Source organism: Ursus arctos, unplaced genomic scaffold (assembly GCF_023065955.2).
Source record: "Ursus arctos isolate Adak ecotype North America unplaced genomic scaffold, UrsArc2.0 scaffold_6, whole genome shotgun sequence".
Classification (NCBI taxonomy): Eukaryota; Metazoa; Chordata; class Mammalia; order Carnivora; family Ursidae; genus Ursus; species Ursus arctos.
In genome coordinates this window covers 81,857,325-81,877,522 of record NW_026623078.1, presented here as the reverse complement: position 1 = coordinate 81,877,522, position 20,198 = coordinate 81,857,325, and the positions used below count along the sequence as shown (strand labels likewise).

Genomic DNA, 20,198 nt, shown 5'->3' with positions numbered 1-20,198 from the left:
CATATATGCATATGTACATATAACTATTGTTTTCTTTACTAGTTGCTTAACTCCTTATATTCTATACCTGATTCAATGGGTGTATTTTATTTATTTATTTGTCAGAGAGAGACAGAAACAGAGAACAAGCAGGGGGACCTGCAGGCAGAGGCAGAAGCAGGTTCCCTGCTGAGCAAGGAACCTGATGTGGGACTTGATTCCAGGACCCTGGGATCATGACCTGAGCTGCAGGCAGATGCTTAACCAACTGAGCCACTCAGGTGTCCCTCAATGGGTGTATTTTAAATGCGATGTATAACAACATGAGATATCACTTTCCTGTATTCAAAAGATTGTGATTGTGAGGTAAAGGTTCCTCTCATAACCATTTGGAATTGGAGGGGTGACTTATTAATACCTATTCTAAATATATTTATCCTGAAATTCCATATCTAGGAATATTTATAATTCCCTACACTATTTATAATACAAAGCACCGAAGACCCGCAAACCTAAATGGCTTAACTGCACAGCAGTTTATTATTGCTTATTTATGCTCCTGTGAGCTCCAGGACAGTTCGTCTGGTGTTGGCTGGTCCCACTCGTGCCCTGTGCCTTCTGCGGCTTACATACGCACCTTTGCTAATCTTGGCTGCACAGTGTCATATAATTGGACATGGACTAGGTAGTGTCCCGGGTCTAAAGGAGAGGACAGTGGATGTGTGCAAACGCTTTCTCAAGCTTCTGCTCATTCCAGTTATGTCTCAGGTCGCATGGCCCAGTTCGAGTCATGTGAGAGGCAGTATTCACTGAGTGCAAAGAGGTCCGAGAGTTTGGGGCTACCGGTGTAATCATTCTGCCACCAACTTAACTGCACCACGGTTGAAGAACTTTGTATGACACTAGCTACTTGAAACTTGTTGAATCTTGCTTTATGGTCCAGAATGTGGTGAGATTTTGTTTTGTTTTATTTTTAATTCCATGCATACTTGAGAATCATTTGTGATCTCAGATGCTTGGGGCAGCGTTCTATGTGTCCCTTAAGTCAGGTATCTTCAGTGTATGACTCAAATCTGACCCATTGTCATTAATGTTTTGGATGCTTGACACAGCAAATAATTGAGAGATCATGTGGAAATTTCCCAGTATGATGGGGATTTCTCAATCTTGCCAATTTCTCTTCTGTATATCACACACACACACACACACACACACACACACACACACACATATTTTTAGGAGGGAGACAATGAGAGAGGAGGGACAGAGGGAGAGGAGGAGAGAGAATCTTAAGCACACTGAGCTGAGTGCAGAGCCTGATGCAGGACTTAATCCCAGGATGCTGAGCTGACATCGAGTCTGATGCTTAACCGAATGAGCCACCCAGGTGCCCCTACACATATATTTTTGAAAAGAGAACTTTAATGTACCTCTTCCAGCTTTACTGAGGCGTAATTGACATAAAAAATATAAGATATTTAAAACGTACACTGTGGTGACTTGATGATAAATGTACACATGGAGATGAAATGGTCCCCCATCTGGTTAATTAACACATTGGTCTGTATTTCGAGGCTAATTTTTCAGGAGCTTATAACTATAGAACTGTATTCAATTATCCATATTCATATAAATTCTTTTGGTCTTAAAGTCTGTTTTGTATAACAATTTAAAACTAAGCCAGCCTTATTTTGATTGTTATTTATATGGTATATCTTTTTTCCATATTTTTACATTCAGTCTGAGTTCTAGCTCTTGCAAATGGGACACAGTTGTGATTATTTTCTAAAACTATATCAAATTTTTAAAATTATTTACTCATTTATTTGAGAGAGAGAGAGAGAGAATGGGGGGAGGGGCAGGGAGGGAGGGAGAGAATCTGCGGCAGACTCCTCGCTGAGTGCGGAGCCGAACATGGGGCTCAACCCCACAATCCCAAGATCGTGACCTGAGCCCGAACCAAGAGTTGGATGCCTAACTGACTGAGCCACCCAGGGGCCCCTATCCTATATTAAGATATTTTAAATGAAGAGTTTGGTCTATTTGTAGTATTTAGAACATTTGGACTTACTTTTTCATTTTCAATTTATTTAAATTTTTGTTAACCTTCTTCTGCCTCCTCACCTTTTCTGGTCTTCTTTTCAACTGACTACTTTTGGCTTATTTTGTCATTTCATTTACTTTATTTTATTCTAATTTTTTTTATTGTACTGTTTTTTGAGTTAAACCCTCTGTTTATGTTCTTTCGAATGTTGCTGTTGGATTTTTGTGTAATTAGTCTTACTTTTCCCAACAAGCGATTTTGTTATTCACATCATGATTGACACGCAACAACTGTTCAAAATTTTGGTTTGACCTATTTTATAATTCAGTTTCAGCAATATTACCATTATCATTATTATTCAGACAGTGTTTACATTTGCTCGTGTTTGTAAACCTCTTGCTATGTATCTATTCCGCTTGCTTCTTAGAAATACCTTAGTAACATCGTATTAAGGACAGACTCTGATTTTTGTTTGCTTTCTTCAAATGCCTTTGTTCTTGAGATAGAGTTTTACTGAATAACCAATTCCAAGTTGATAATTTCTCTTAGTTCTTAGAAGGTATAATTTTCATGTTTTCTGGCTTCTTTTTTTATTGAGAAGTTGCTATAAGTCTAATTCTCATTCTTTAATAACTCATCTTTCTCTCTGCCTGTAAGATTGTCATTTTGTTTGCGGCGTTCTATTTCATGACAGTGCGTCCAGGGTTGGATTTCTTCTTATTTGTACTATTTGGCACGCCTTGCGTTTCTTACATTTGTGGGTTCATGTTTTTCAAAGGTCTAAAACATGGATCAGGAATTAAAATTTCATTTATTTATTTATTTTTAGGAATTAAAACTTTAAATGTGACCTATTTTCTGTTCTGTTGCCTGCTTCTAGGATGCTCATTAGATGTGAACTTATATTAGACATTCACAGTCTCCCCTCAGTGTCTTCTGAGTCTACTTTTTCCATCTCCTCAGATCGTTATTACACCTTGAGAACGTCTATAGGTCCCTGTTCTGACACGAATTCTGGCCTCTATGTTCAGTCTGCTCCTGAGCCTCCCTCGGCTGGGATCTCATCGTTGGCTCATTCACCCTAGATGCTAATCACCTTCTGGCTGGGAACCCTAAAATAATAAAAGACCTGTATTTTCAAGATTCAGTTGAAGGTAGAGTCCCACGTGTTTCTGCATGAGCTATGAAAAGAGGACGTGAAGGGGGGTGCTGCCTGTTGCTGTTGGCTAGCAGAACCACGGAACAGAGGGTAACTGGTGACAGTTCTTGTCCTTTCCCAGTGTCCTGGGTGCTCACAGCCTGTGGCAATGGTGGTGAGAGGGGAAACCACTTCTTGGTTAGCCTTCGATAGGAGTTTGCTTATCTGTCCTCGGGAAGGTTGCTTCCCGAAGATAAGCCACATCCTTGGGGGTGACGGTGGAGTGCGGTCTTGCTCCTGGAATAGCTATAATGACCAGGTTGGTGGATCACTTCTGATGGTTTGGGGAGTCATTCCAGGAAACAGATTATTGGAAAAATAAAAACAAAATAAAAAAACTGATGCCCTGGATCCAGCCCTTTCTGTGAATAGCTATAATGATTTGGTTTCTCTTTCACATGCATAAGGCAGACTGATACACGATGAGCTGTGTTTTCAGTTTGGACAATTTTATTCCTGTTTCTAAAAGTTTTATTGATTTATTTTAAAGTAAATCGTCCTGGTTGCTTTGGATTGCGTATTAGTTTGCTAGGGCTATTTATAACAAAGCACCACAGATTGGGGAGTGGTGTTTAAACAATAGAAATTTATTGCCTCACAGTTCTGGAGGCTGGAAGTCTGAGATCAAGGTGTGAGCAGAGTCGTTCCCTGCAGGAGCTGTGGGGTTGAATCTATTCCAAACCTCTTCCTCTGGCTTCTAGGGGCTTGTGGACAATCTTTGGTGTTCCTGGCCTTGGAGACTCACCACCCCAGTCTCTGCCTTCGTGTCCACATGGCATTCTCCTGTGTATGTGTCTGTGTACCAATTTCTCCTTTTTGTAAGGACCCAAGTCACACTGCTATAGGGCCCCACACCGCTCCCATATGACCTCATCTTTCCTGACTGCATCTGAAATGACCCTGTTTCCAAATAAGGTCACATTCTGAGGTATAGGGCGTTAGAACCTCAACATACAAATTTTGGGGGTGATACAATTTAACCCATAACAGATAGTATCTTGTCACTTGCTAGTTTTTTCTACCATATTTTATATCTTCTAACATCTCATAGCAAGTTATTTTATAACGTGTACTTGTCATTTACAATATCCGAAATCATTGGTTGGGTGGGGGTTCTTAAATTGTTTTTATTTCTGTTGATACTTTGCTTGCATATTTGGTGATTTTTATTTCTAAAATTCATGCTTTGTTAACCTGTGGGGATCTGAGGTTTTATGTGTAGAATACTTTCCTCCAGAAAGGATTTGCTTTTGCTTCTGCCTGGAACTGCTCCCTGGAACTTTCCTAGGACCTCATTAATGTCACTCACGGGTCCCTCTGCAATGCCAGTCGGGTGACATCACCTCTACTCTCTCCTTGCAGACTCTAGGCAGAATTCCTCCTAAGTTTGTGTTCCCAGAGATTGGGCTAGAGTCCCTGGGGAATGACTGTTTGCTATCTCTCCTGGGCTTGGTCTTTCTTTAAAGCTGCAAAAGTGACTCTTCACATTAGCATTTTCTTTGCTTTCTTTCCCAGGATCCACATTTACCTTATGATATTCTGCATCTTTGTTTTGGAAGCTAAATTAGGGATAAGACACCAAAAATAACTTCTTTTGAGGGAATCGGCCTTCAGATAGGGTATTTCTTTTTTTTTTTTTTTTTTCTAAGAAGCCTCTTTTCCAGGAAACTTTTTTTTTTTTTTCCAGGAAACCTTTTTCCAGGAAGTCTCTGACCCTCACTTTTCAGAGAAGAGGATGTAAGCTGTTCACTGAGTCCACTCACCCCCAGCTGAGTGAAGCATGCTTCGGTAAGACAGTCTCCTGTTTACTTACTCATCGCTTGGTTCAGCAAATATTGGTTGAGTCACATGTTGACCCAAATCCTTTTTCAAAGTGAGGCAAATTGTATTTATTTGGAAATCATGCTTGACTTTTAAAGCTTATAATTTGGCACTTACATTATGATACACGATAGTTTCTTATCTAGTTTTGTTTCCTTTTTATTTCACTGAGTTGGAGAGGGTGTGGTTGGAAACATGATTGTGCTGTGCTTGTAATATGCTGATGGAAAGCTGACAGCTGCTGAAATCACCCCAGAGAGAAGCTTGTATTGTCAGGGGGATAATACAAGGGAGAGAGAAGTGAGGAGGACAAGAGCGACCAGTGGGCGATGAGGAAGGTTTGCTGATCCTTCAGAGAAGTACAAACAGAAAATTCAACTGTTTCACAGAACGTATTTGGATGAATTTGGGGGAACAGACATATATGCGTAAAAAGTCCACATATCTTATTACTTGCTAGATGCAGAATGTCCTCTATAATGCCAATGTGTATAGAACTAACGAATATACTATATAACGTTTACATCATCTTAGAAGCTCAGCATTCTCAGGTAAGAACTGGTCACTTGATACTGACTCCTAATACGATTCTACAAATCAAGTCATTGATGCCAGTAGTGTCAAGACCATGGTGCCTGGTTTTGAGAAGCCAGGAGTCCCATAGTGGTGGCCAGCTGGGTTAAAGATGGCATTATGTATCATGTTCCCATAGGTGGCTTCCATTACAATAGAAATACTTAGTAAGACAATAATGTATCTCATTTGTTACACATCCCAATTTCAACCTAGATAGTATATATAATATAGAGAAAGAGTAAACAACATAAATACCTAGATTCTTCTCTCATTAAAAATTCTAAATGACCACATAATCAAACTCTAGGTTCCCCAAGTTAATTTCACCCTGAATCTCTTAACTTGGAGGTAGAGTGTTCGAGCCCATGCAGCCTTATAAATCAGGGGCTTGAAAAGTTAGAGTTACTTTACCGGATGGTGTCTTATGTGTCAAGGACAAGTCTCGATCTAGAAGAAATCGCTGTGTGTCCCAGGATCAGCTGGATAGGAGGGTGCTTCCTGTTCTTGGCAGTAAACTCGTTTCCTCCAGTGGAAGTGTGGTGGAAGGATTTGTGCGTTGCATACTGAGAGCTCGGGGACAAAACCGCTCTGTTTTATTTGACAAACTTCCAAGACTTTACCATAAATCTAGGTCCCCCCACTTCTCTTTCCAGCCTGGATAGACCATTATAGTTTCTGTCTTCATATAATTTTCATTTGTTAGAACAAGGTACAGCTGTTTCGGGGGAAAATGTTTTGAGAAAGTAGCTTGCCTATAAATCCATTTGCTTCACAATAATTAATTTGAACAAACTCCAAAAATATGCTTTAATAACTTCTCAGATCCCAATTAGGGCCAAATAAATGGCTTTCATTTATGGCAGAACCAATCTGATTAGGTTTCTTTTTTGGTGCGCTACAAGCATGCAAAATACCCACCCTGAGGGACATCAAGCGAAATCCACATCTTCAGATTTATTTAACCACAAATGCATATTTATAAATTGCAACAGACTTTTCTAATTAATTTTGCATCATGCTAATGATTTTTCTTTGTGACAACTGATTATATCAGGAGGGATCACAGCCAGATCTAGAGCCATTTGCAGCCACTGTTAGCTTGGAGAGAAATGAAAGGAAACAACACAGAAAACAATTTTCAGGGACGTGGCTCCTGAGAAGTGCTTACTGATTTCACCAAATGTCTACCAAAGCAATACAATCAATAACCTTCATTTGTAAGACCCATTATATGGTCCATTTTACAGCTAAGTTTACTTATAACCGAGATGTTTTCTGTTGAAGAAAATGATTATGGTGAGGTCTGTGCGGAAGTATGACATTGAAGAGTCTGAAATGGCCCCTGATTTTGAGAAGGAAAAGTTACGAGGACAGAAGATCAGGCAAATAGAAGACGTCATGGATAGGGTGCTGGCGACCCGAGTCTTTGTACCTCTGCTTCTTAGTGAGAGGAATTCCAAATTGGCCAACTGGACACATTGAAAGAAGTCCCAGAAAAAGTGAGGTGGGTTGGTTTGAGAGAATAGAATAGGTTGGATGGGAGCAGTGATGCTGGGCTTTAGCAGAGTGGGAGCCGTGTAGTGAAAGAAAGTTGAGTCAACATATCATGGTATTAAACTGAAGTCCTGCTGGATAGGAGTTGGGAAGGTAGAGGGAGTTAACAGTGTCCTATTAGAGTCATACTGAAAGTCATACTTTTGTGTTAGAAAAGGGGCTTTAAGAAACTTCTGGAAAGCCTGCAGTTTATCCTTTTAATTGACTTATGGGGGTAAATAAGAAGTCTTCAAAGCATTTCTGGCTGAAAAAATCACACGTCTTCAGGTGTCCATAGCTAAGACAATGTCAGAGTCAGGAGCTCATGCATGGGGAGGAAGTTAAAGTCTCAGACCACGAGTCCTCACGTTGATGAGGATGTTCTGTTAGTAACACTTTTGTAGCTCTGTTGTTCTATAGGAAGATATAGGCTAGATCTCCAAATAGAACAACATCCTGGCTGGTCAGGGAAAATTAAACATTTTAGGCTCAAATTATATTTTCAAAAGCTCTTCTAACCAAATGGGAAGCAGCTGGGAAATGAGAAAGTTCATGACTGTTTCTGGAGAGGGTGTTGCGGAGCAGAATTTGACGGAGATTTTAGATTCAATAAATCAGGCTGGAAAATGGATAGAAGTGGGATATATCCCCCAAACCATCTGTTTACCTGGACGCGGTCTGATCAAGACGGCTTTAAACTGAGGCCGAGGGGGGAAGCAGAGAGCAGGAAAAGACATACAGATTTTAAGCTGGTTGATTACTTGGGTGCATGCCTTAGTAACCTACTTAGGTTTGTTTAAGAAAAGAAGTGGATTACTCCCGTGGCTGAGGGGAGTGCCTTACAGTAACCAAGGGCAGGGCTGCAGGTAGAGAACCCATGCATTTTAGGTCCTTAGGGGTCTTTTTCGTTTAGATCAGCACACCCACGGCTACTGTTTTCCATTCAACATGGCAGAAAGAAGCCGCTGGTCGGTCATCGAGTGTCATATCCACTCAACAGAGCAGCCCGGTTGGCTCAAGTCTTTTGGTTCCCATCTCTGGTTGGCTGGGTTAGGAATCCATTCCTAGGTCATCAACTGTGGGGTGTGGGGAGGAGGCTGGGCCATGATATGTTTTTCCTGTGGCCCTTTCCACTGCAGCTGGGTTGACCAGGGACCTGTGGGAGAGTGAGCACCTATGCAGGAGTTCAGGAGTACTCAACAGCTGCAAGGGGTGTTCGCTATCCATCGAGTCAACAACACTGGAAGAGGTGCTTAGTAAACAGAAATATAGGCAGCCAGACACTGTCACAAGTGATACAATTAGAGAGATGAAGAATCCCACACGTAAACTTCAGCCCTCTGGGGGGCGCCTGGGTGGTTCAGTTGGTTAAGCGGCTAACTCTTGGTTTCAGCTCAGGTCATGGTCTCAGGGTCGTGAGATTGAGCCGAGCATGAGGTTCTGTGCTCAGCATGGAGTCTGTTGGAGATTCTCTCCCTCTCTCTCTAAAATAAAAAAATAAATATTAAAACAAAACAAAACAAAAACCTTGAGCCGCCAGCAATGGGAAACAGTGGGCTCTGAGCCTTACCATCAGGGCTTTGATGTTTCTTTAGTATATAACAAATTCCCAGTTGGGACTCTGAGCTGAAAATCTATGGAATGAATACATGAATTATTAGAAAGTAGAGATCCCTTGAGATGGCTTTCAAAAGGAAGAACTTTACCAAGGAGGGTGGTTAGATGATTTGTGGAGAAGTGTTTCAGCGGGGCTGAATGTGGGGCCACCACTGGTAACATGCTTTACTTGGCTGGACATGAAGGGGGGCCAATTGCTCTGTGGAAGCGCCAGAGGATGCCTAACTCTGGAATCAGCAGCCAAGCCCATTCCAGGTGAAGAAGGTGGGTCTTTAATTGTGAAATGAACAGACCCATCTGGTATCAAAGTTCATGTCCTTCTCTGACATGATCCTTACTGTTTAAATGTGTTTCTCCCAAATCTAGTTTTGCTTGATCAGATCAGTGTATACCATGTCATAGCAATTGTTTGCATTTAGCATTTAGTGATTCCTAGAGGTGTTGTGGGTACACTCACTTGCTTTATTTATTTAAATTTCTATTTACTGCTTTGGATGTTGTTACCTTGGTGAGCGTTCATGGGTGTTGCATCCTTAGAAGGATTATAGATTATAACTGGGGACCATTTGGATTGCAAAACATACCACTAGGTATCAAGGGGGCAGGACTGGGGGAAGGAAGACAGGGATACTTTATGTGAGATTCCATTTTTTCCACTCACAGCTATTCCTTGATACATGGTAGAGATGACATTTCTCTCTCGCAAGCCCTTTTAAATTCTAGGTTGCATTTTCAAGCATTTAATAAATGTCTCTTTCGCACACCTAGTGGATACCAGCCACCATCTATTATCGTGATATTCACCATGGAGGGTTGGGAAGGATTATAAATATTATTATCTTCTCTTGGTAGATGAGCAAGTGAAGAGTAAGAGAGATTAAGTAATCTATTCAAGACCACAAACTAACACAAGAAAGTGGTGTTTTCTTAGAAATACTCTATGTGTTCTGGACTGGTGCTTTAACTGAATATGCCTTCTACCAGGCAAATCCCAGAGCCAGTCTCATCCTAGAACTTTCTCTTTGCTGAATGGCCCCATTCCTTTCTTCCTCTACTATAAACTGGCTCTCCCCAGAGTTGACTTCTCTGATGTGGTCCCGTCCACGTGACTCTTCTTCCTCCCCAAAACAAAACAGAACCAATCAATCAATCAAACAAACAATAGACACTCTTTAGAACAGGTAATATCGATATCCATCTCATGAGTTAAATTACTCAATTCGTTGGTGTGTTAGGTGCTTACAGGGATTACCACAGCATTAACTATTATGAGTAGTATTCGAATTATCATCAACTATATATCTTAAGAGTAATATAGCCTATAAATCTGGTCATATCAAAAGAGCCATGATCCTTTTTGGAAAACAAACAAAGCAGTTGCCTAAATGGGCATTGTACATTTGGAGTAATTCCTATTTAGGCAAGCTGGTTTTATATTCATGACAAGCATTTTCAATTTTAATATGTTTGCTTACATGAGATGCAGATTGTAATTTAATGGCAGACTGTTTAATTATGCCTTCATTTGTATAAATTGTAATGTTGCTGCTGAATAAATGAAATAAAAATCTCTTTAATTTCCTTCTCAATATTTAATTTAAATCAACGATAAACAGTGCCCGTCTCTTTGAAACAATGTTAATTAATATTCAGAAGACTAAATTTGTTTTTGGATGTATGGTATGTGTGGCATGTTGGTTTCATAATTGAACTGGAAATAAGATTGATAGAGTTAAATAACCTCTAAAGAGAGAAAAAAAATACTGTACAATTCTATTCAATGCATCTCTGCCAGTAGGAAAATGCACAATATGGGCTTTACATTTCAGACTGTTCATATAATTGTCATCCAATATGTAACTTAGAGTTTAGCTTTTGAAATATTTATAAATATACCACATAATTATTCAGATTGTAGAAGCATCATTTTTTCTTTCAAGTTGATCTGGCCCATTTGTACATCCTATTAAAGAATTAATAAGGTGAGGAGAAGAGTGAGGACAATAATTTTGCTCAGGCTTCATATCCCAGATGCTACATCCTCATACTAGATGACTAAAACAAGATGGTAGCCTTCAAGGAATTTGTCATTTAATGCAAGTTCCAGAAAAATGGAGAGTTTTGATACTTACATAATGGTGAATGCCTTCCTGGAGAATAATGCAGTATTTGTGTTGGTGGGGGGAACGTGGAGTACAATCACCATTGCCAGAGTTAGCACCATCGCCTCCATCTTTGAGTGTTGAGTTTCCCCTGTGTCAGTGTTCTAGGTGATTTATGTTGGCTCACTTAATCCTTATAATGCTCCTGCATGAAAACTAAGGCCCAGAGCTAGTAAACAGCAGACAAGAACCAAACCCAGGGTAGTCTTGCCTTAAGGTCCATATGATTAACTTCCCATTATATGGTAAACTTCACAAAATATGCACATAGGAATTTCAGATAGCCAGGACAGGTTAAGCCAATGGGTTTGGAATGGGCATAGATTATAGGACCCTATCACTGAGGTTCATGCTGGTAAAGGCAACTGGACAGGTGAAAATATAATCCAAAGGCAGTAACTGTCAGCATAATTTAGAAATTATCTGTGCTGTGAAATTTCATTCCATGGGTAACCAAAGCAGTAAGGGAGTTGAGGAAAGAGTCCACTGTGAAGTCATAGAATTTGAAGACACCAAGGGTCACGAGGGCACTGGAAGAATCTGCCCTTTTTAAGAGTAATCCTCACTGGTGCATGAAGAGCAGAGCTACCAGAGACCTGCATAAGGAGGGGAGTGGCACATGGTAGTCACCGAGGGGGGTTGAGCCAGCAGGGATGTAGTTAGGGAATTGGGTCAGGCCCCAATGGGGGGTCGTGGCGAATCCAGTGGGAGAGTAGACTGTGCGAGGGCAGGAGGTGGTACAGGTGTTGGAAGTGAATTCATGCATCACCCCCGTGCATGACTTAGGACAGGTCAGCCAAGGAGACCCAAACCTACTGCTTCCTCACTGCTTTTCTCTGTCTCATCTTCTTAGCATCAGAGAATGTGACTATGAGCTTAGGTCTGAGAATTTTCCATCCAGACTCTGTCAGAGGAGAGGGCAAACTCTTGTCTTGTTACTGAATGCCAGGCCACGCCTCTCCAGTGAGTGACTGCAGTGCCAGAGAATGGCATCTCCAGGGGGCAATGGTCCTGCCATGACCCCCTGGCAGCCTTGCACACGGCCACATAGGTCCATGCAGGGGAGGGCTTGACCTGCAGCTAATCTGAGTTTTGGGCGGACACCTTGTGGTCCTCAGGGGATGTGGGGGGGGGGGATAGGGGACTTGGATGGGGCTCCTACCAAGCCATATCCTGCTCACTTCCCTGTCCCACTGGGAGGCTGTTCTGAGACAGTTTCTCATCGCCTCCTGGGTTCTCACTGAGTGTGGGGCTTTTTGACCCATGTTCTCAAATTGAGTTTCAGAATATAAAACTGCTTAGCTGCAGACTAGAATTAGCTTCTTAGAAATGGGTTGTATTATTTAATTAGGGCTGCCATAACAAATTCCTAAAATATGGAGGTTTGAGACAACAGGAAGTTATTTGTGGCTCTTGAGGATGGAAGTCTGAAATTGAGGTGTTGGCATGGCCTCATCCCCTGAAAGCCCTTGAGGAGGATCCTTCCATGCTTCTTCCAGCTTCTGGTGGTTGCTGGTGTCCCTTGGCTTATGGCTGCATCGCTCCAGTATCTGCCTCTGCTCCCATGTCCCTCTGCCTGTGTCCTATCCTCTTCTGATAGGGACACTGGCCATTGAAATTAGGGCTCACCTTAAATCTATGGTGATTTCATCTCGAGATGGCTAACTAATTACATCTGCAAAGACTATTTCCGAATAAGCTTACACTCTCAGGTTCTGGACAGACACGCCTTTGGCGGACACTATCCAGCATGGTCCCAGGTGCCCCCAGCTCATGTTGTGCTAATTTACCCTCTTTTGTTGTAATGTTGTCCTTTTCGGTGTATGAAGTGAGGACTACAGGGGGCAGGGGCCTTTGTTTGTCCTTCCTTTCACTCTGCAAGTGGTAAACTGTCTGAATCGAAAAGTGGCTGGTGTGTTTCACTGGTGAATCCAGTCCGGTGTTGGCTTTGGCCCTACCTTGTCTTGTGTGTGTACTCGACAGTCACCCATCCAGGAACTGAAGCTCAAACTCAAAGCCAACCGATGCTCTTCTGCCCTTCTCCAGCATTCTGCTTCCTGCCAGTTCTGTGACTTCTCCACCAGCTGTATTCCTGAACCCTGCTCTTTCCTAGCCCCCATCCCTTCTTGCCTGGTTTACTACTGCTTCCTCACTGCTCTTTGTCCCTCTTGTCTTACCCCATCTCACTACACCCAACACACTGCTGCTAGATTGATCACTCGGAATTTTAAAAAACACCACTACACTCTTGGGTTTAAACCCTGTAATGAATTCCCATTGCCTACAGATTAAGACCAGATCTCTTATGGCCCAGTTCATAGGCCCCCACATGAGTTAGCACCTGTTGCCACATGAGCTGCATGTAGCACATGGCTCACTGCCATGTGGCAGCATCTTCCTCTGCCCCCACCACAGACCCTCTGTCTGCGGGTCACCTGATCCACAGCAGTGGTCATTTGGTCTATGCAGTCAGCCTCCATAGCACTTTTATTTTGTGGCATCATATCCTCTTGCACATTTTCGTATCCCCCATAGACTGCTGGAAATTATATCCTTTACAAGATTTTCTGAAGATTAAATGTGGTAAAGTGCTTGGTGCACAGAAGTCACTCAACAAATTCCACTTTCTTTCTCAACACTGTATTTGACCCAGCCATGTATCTGGCCCATAGTTGATGTTCATTATGTTTGTAGATCAGTTGTTGAAACAATCAAGACCTCCATATCCTTTTGGAAGCAATCACCATAAATTAGCTTTATAATTCTCAAAACAGCTAAATGTCAACAGCAAGTTTATTCTATTTTTTCCTCCTCTAATTACCCCTTAACTTCCTCCTATTTTGAGAGCACCCTTCCTCCATTTTTTCTTCTCCTTGGAATACTAGATAGACTGCTGCATTTCCCAAAGCTGTCCCCTTGTTCACCTGTCCTATCCCCTTCCTATTTTCCCACTTGAAGAGTGAGTCATTCATGATCTTATAGGCAGTCGGATACCTCTTTGCACCCAGAGCAGGGGCCCCTTTTCTTAGGCACGACGTTGCATCCTTCTGAGCACACCACTGTTTCATTTTACAAGCGCTGGTGCCGAGCTCAGGGTGCCAGGCCCTGGGCTGAGTGCTTTACATAAAAAGATGAGAAGTAGGGTTTTCCAAACCTATATGGTCTGGCCCTGGCCTGGAAATTTCCTCCTGCCATTCACGGCTTCATGCATGCCTTTGTGAACTACCTTAATAATTCTGGATTCTTTCCTTTTCTCCTTTAAGAAGGAGTTAATCCCAGAGCACCTGGGTGGCATAGTTGGTTAAGCATCTGACTCTTGGTTTGGGCTCAGATCATGATCTCGGGGTCGTGGGATCGAGCCCCAAGTCAGGCTCTGTGCTCAGAATGGAATCTGCTTAATATTCTCTTCTCCCTGTACGCCTCCCTGACAATGTGCATGCATGCTCTCTCGCTCTCTCAGATAAATAAATAAAATTAAAAAAAAAAAAAAAGGAATGAGTTAATCCCCTAAAATCCAACTTAAAATGTCAGCTGTATCCGATGCCAGCCCGGTCGAATATACCGTGCCCTCCTTGTTCCCTACTGCATGTGTTGGACACGCCTGTTTTACAGAAAACCCACCACGCTGTAGTCATGCTCTCTGCATATTCACATGCCCAGTGGCCTCTGAGCTCCTAATGACACACGCTCCACTTTCAGGGATGATCTGTAGTTTTCTTCTCTCATCAGAGCAGCTCACAGAGTGTAACCTTAGACTTTGAGGGGCACTTCATTCATCTCTCTGCTGGTCTGACAATGGAAACGAACGGGAACTGCCAAAGGCACTGTAAGAGCCTCAGGAACTTTGCACATCAGAGACACCTGCCCCCAAAGGGGAACATCCGTCTGCTCTGGAGCACATCACTCAGTCCTCAGACTTGTAATAAAATGCTGTGATCTGTTCTAGAGGCATGGTGTGATGTCAGTGTCAGGAAGAAGGAATGTGACTTTTCTGGCACTTGGGCTCTCAGAAGGGAGGAAGAACAGCACCCCTCACGCAGGCTTTCAGAGGGCACACTGGGGAATCTCTGTGTGACTTTAGCTGGTATTATATTGGTGTTTATTTCTGTATACTCCGCCCTGGCCAAATCTAACAAAATGATGTGAAAACTATAACCAGATTCTGGTCTGCTTGGTTGGGCAAGAATGGCAGCCGTCTCTGGGTAATTTCTGTGCTCATATTCATGGTCAGGAAATTAATGATGGTATGGTTCAAGGATTACCCATTCATTTCAAACAGGACCCCTGGCAAAAAGTGGGAGAACAGGGAAGAGAGACCAAATCCTGGAGGAAGGGTCAGGCAGGATCCCAGTAGAACAGAGTTCCTAAAACACAGCTACTGGCTGAGACTTCCTCTCTCCATGTTTTGTGTTTTGTTGTAGAAAGACCTTAGTTAGAATCAAACTTCTGTTCATCCCCTCTTGCTTCTGGGAAGAGTGACTTTCTGGATTGTTGAGCTCCAGCAGATGGGTTTAACCACGTCCTTTCTCCTCCAGTGAGCTCCCTCCTTGCAGGAGCACATATTCTTCCAAGCTCTGCACAGTGAGTTGTTCGGTAGCAGAACCCACGGGGAGGTGTAGGGATCCCCAGAGCTCTGGGGAGAGGACAGGTAAACTCAGTCCCGGGGGGGGGGCAATTAACATGTCCTCTTGGCTGTAGCCATAAGCCACAACCTCTAATAATGCTTTAATAGTGATAAAGGTGGTGTTTGATCCCTTCCTGTTTGATGTTTGTCATCTTTCTGAGATGTTCTGAGAAACAAAAGCATCACTTTTTAGGTTCCTAAAATCATATACCTAACACACTTTGTCCATGCAGTTACCAATGTCAACAGTGCTCTTACTTCGATCAATTGATTCATTGATTGATTGATTTTAAAATTCTGCTCCTTAAGAAGCTGCGTTGTCTCAGAATAAATAGTGCTTAGGAGTTAGAAGGTCTTAAGATAAAGTATCAGCTTCTCATTAACTGAATAAGAATATGAAAATCGTGGTTTCTCTGAGCCTTGTTTTTGTAATACATTAATGCGGGACGATAACTACCTTATAGATGATCGTAAGGGTTGATGCAGAAGTTGGAGTCTAGCACAGAACCTGGCAGATGGTAGACACATAGGGAATGTGAAATCTCTTTCCTCTTTCATTCTTTCCTCTACTCCTTGACATAGCCATGCCCAAAACAAGTATGGGTGCTTAGTAATGTAAAGCCCAGCACTGACTCCAATGTGATTCTAAAGAAGAGATTAGCAAACTTTTTTTTTAAAGGCCATACACTAAAAATTTAGGCTCCGTGGGCCATTCATTCCCATCACAACTACTCAGCTTTGCTACTTGGCACACAAGCAGCTGTGGACAATATGTAAACGAATGTATATGGTTGTGTTCCAATAAAACTTTATTTATAAAAACAGATGGCAGGCAATAGTTTGCTGACTCCTACTCGAAAGTACTGTTGAAATGTTATTGACTGTTAATTCAAAACCCATGTCTGTCATGGTTTTTGATGTTGCCATTACAGGGTGAAGGCTAGAATCAAGGAAGAATCAAGGACATAAATAAGTGTCCAAATAAAATTGACCCCTCCCTCATTGGGGCTCCCATAAAGCAAGTTTTTCTCCCTTTTATCTATAGTGTCTGAGCTTCTTCCATCATAGCACTTATACTGGGGTGTGATTATCTGTTTACTTTCTTTTCTTCTCTGATGGAGCTCTTTGTAGGCATGTATTGCCTGTTGAATTTTATAACTCTAGATCACCCAGTGCCTGGAACATAGCAAACATGCCATAAATGCTCTTGAGGGAAATAACATAGTGAAAGTTTGGGGGCATACTTTTCACAGTTGGCAGGTTGGCTTCTCCACTCAATTACCACGAGTGCGTGAAACCTAGCCAACATCAGTTACTGCAGAATGGTTGTAATTCCTGGCATCTCTTCTCTGCTCGTGGCTAGTATCATATACTTTTCCCCCCAACCCCTGTTTTTAAAAAATTCTCAAATGCCGATTTCTTCGCAGACCTCCAGTTCTAGGCATCATTCTCTCATGGCTCTCTTTCCAGAGTCATATTCTCTGAAAACACATCAACATCCTGAGGCTCTGTCTTAGAAACCTAACACCATACGACTGTTGTTTTGGTCATGATTGCTGGCCCCTGGAGAACTGAAGCTAATTTGTGACTTACTCATCCTTGTATTCCCAGATTCTGCCATGGGGCCTGGAAGACAGCAGTCTCTGAGTAAGGGTTTGTTGCAATGAACTTGAGCTAAATGTGGTTGAATGCAGTCCCGGACCCTGACTTCTTAGAGATCATAGTTCAGTAGGGGAGATAAGTCAGGTCCATAAATGTCTGTGATGCTTGGTAAAAAGCAGTGTTGTAGTAAAAGGTAGCTAAGTCCCCCAGATGACGAGACGGTAGTTATAGGCAGTCATTCTAATGAGCAAGCACAGGAAGGACACATGGAACTGGAGACATATGAGTTGGAACTCAATGGATGGGATTTGGATTGATGGAGCTGGTGTGTGTTCCAAGCAGCAAAAGCACAAACAACAGAATTGTGCCTGGAAGGACAGAGGCGCTAGGGATGTAAGCTGTCAGTATCACTTATTCAGAGCCTTTGACATAGGATTTTAAGTTCATTGGCTCATTTAACATCCACCATAAATTCTCACAAACTAAGTATTATCAACTCAGTTTTACAGGTGAAAAAAACTAAGGCTCAAAAGAGATTCAATGACTTGTCCAAGGTCACACAGTACACTAGGGTCTGTCTGACTCCAGAATCCAAGCAATATGGATTGCAGCTGGAGGAACCAGACTTCTCAGTTAAGAGGTAGCCTTATTTTCAGAATTCCTTCTGGGTTTTTAATATCTACTGACTTAGTCTGTGATTCTAAGTGCCAGGTTCAGCTCTTGCCTGAACAACAGCCTTGGGATAGAGGAATATTCTCTACATACCTCCAGCTCCTTTTTCTTCCCAGTAACCCCAGAGCCCCCAGTACAAGGCCATGACCCAGGACCAATGTGTACACACAGAAACCCAGACTACTTTCTAAATCTCTTCCTTTGTTCTCATCAAACTCAGCCATTGTCTAGGACACCTGTTCAAGGAAGCCCTTCTTTATCTTCCCAAACTAATGTGTTTACTTTCACTGAAACCATTTGGTACCTTTTCTAATCCAGGTGTACTTTCTCATTTGGGTCCCAAGGAGTCCCCGTAGCACACTTGTGCAAAACTTGACCATCCTCCAGGGCATCCAGCCTCCTGACTCCCCCAGTGCAAGTCCATCTCTCTAAACTAGGCCCCGAATTCCCCTCACTGCCATCCTTTTGCTGCTCTATACTTCGTCTCCCAGTAGCTTGGACCATTGGACTTAACTCTGAAACCCTCTGCTGGTGAGCTGTTTACACAGATCACTCCTCAGAGGTAGTGTGTGTTTCTCACAGAGGGAACCACATCTTTGATCCCCACACCTAGCCATTGTCTTTGGCCAGGAAGGCTTTGTTCCTCTGAATGAAGATGAATAATTTATTTTAAATTTGTACCTTATCCATATCCAAAACAAGTATTAGAGATAACCTAAACTCAAAAAGATACATAAGATCTTTACAACAGGAACATAAAATCTAAAATAATATCAAGAAACTGGGAATATATAAGCCAAGTCCCCTGGTTATGTACTTTTATATAGTGTCTGTCTTTCAAAGCTTTAAATTAAATTCCGAATTTTCTAAAAGCCAAGGCAGAAAAGAGAAAATGGCATTTCATGTAACTCACACTGCTGGGGGTTATTGTGCTCCTGTCTTCTCCTCCCTCTCCTTATATTCCCCACCAGCATTAGATCATCATGTCAGGATAGGGACCATCATGTACCTGTTTCTTCCCTGTGGCCCCCATGGGGTCAGGCTCTGTCTGTCCGCACTAGTTCATCTGAGGGTTGCAGACACGGTTTGGGCTGTCTCAGAGTCAATCCTGACTGCTTTTGCATTGTATGTGAACAAACTCAACCCAGACCTGCCACATTGTGCAAAATTCCCCTTGACCCCTGGACATTTGACGAATAACTTCAAAACCAGTTATAATTCGACAGAAGTAATTTCTATAGTTATCCCACTTTGGCTTTTTGGTTGTAAATAACAAAAATCAATTTGACTGACTGAAACAGACAGGAAATTTCTGAAAGTATATCATAAAGAAGCAATGGCAAGGCTGGAGACTAAGGCTGGTACAATGGACCAAAATATTAAGTGTGGAAGAAACTGAGAACATAGCCAGGGGATAGGTTCAGACTCTCTGGGTAGCATACCAGTCATTGGACTTTGACACTCTGCGGTGAGTGATTTCTTATCTCTGTCCCATTTGTCTATTTCTTTTTCCAAATTAAACATGGAGAGTGGAAGCCATTTATTGATAGAAGCTTAGCCATCTACCTGAGCCGTAGCTTCCTACAGACAAGGAAGAGGAAGATGTGGTCGTCCCTGGTGGGGTCCCTGCTACCCACTAGAACCCAAGCCCCTAAATAGAAAGCAGGTTCCATGCTGGGCAGAGAATACCCAGCCGGTGATGCATCACCTTTGCTTCCAGCCCGAACTTGGAGGACGCAGCGTGCCTCTCAACGTATTTAAATGGGTTGGTACACGTGTTCACTTACTTCAGACTTATAGAGGATTGACAGTGTCAGGGAAATTAGGCTTATTTTTCATGGCCCCAAGTGATTGAACTAAACATAAGGTATTTAAGTGATTGGGAAACTTTTCTCAATGAAAGACCACTGTCACATAGCAAGAGTTGCCCAAAGATAGAATGCAAGCCTGGCATTGAATCAAGTTGAGGCCACATGATGACTCAGCAGGGAACATCTACAGCTTCGCTGTCCGATGTGGGAGCTGAGATTTAAATTTGAATTAACCCAGATTCCAAAATCGAGTTCCTCAGTCGCGCTAGCCACATTTCAATGGCTTAGTAGCCACATATGGTCATGTATGCCATATTTGACAGTGCAGAGAGAGAACAGTCCCATCATCATAAGAAATTCTGTTGGACAGGACTGTTTTAGAGGGTTTCAAAGCATCAGTCATCGTTAGACCAGCTGGAATTAGAGCCTCTCGGTCCTGACGGTGTAAGTGAAGTTGTATACCTCAGGTTAGATATTACTGGCCCTTTTCATGTTCAAGAGAGAGCAGAGAAACAAAGCAAAACTTCACACAGGAGTTGACAAGGATACTGTACCCCAA

The 20,198-nt window shown here is 42.3% G+C and overlaps 1 long non-coding RNA gene across 1 annotated transcript in view; it reads left to right on the top strand.

The window, feature by feature from the left end:
* The first annotated feature begins 4,896 nt into the window (after positions 1 to 4,896).
* Positions 4,897 to 20,198, top strand: part of LOC125281072 (uncharacterized) — a 197,979-nt gene continuing 182,677 nt past the window's right edge. The window contains exon 1 of the long non-coding RNA XR_007188093.1: positions 4,897 to 5,009. This is a non-coding gene — a long non-coding RNA (uncharacterized LOC125281072). The remainder of the gene's footprint in view (positions 5,010 to 20,198) is intronic.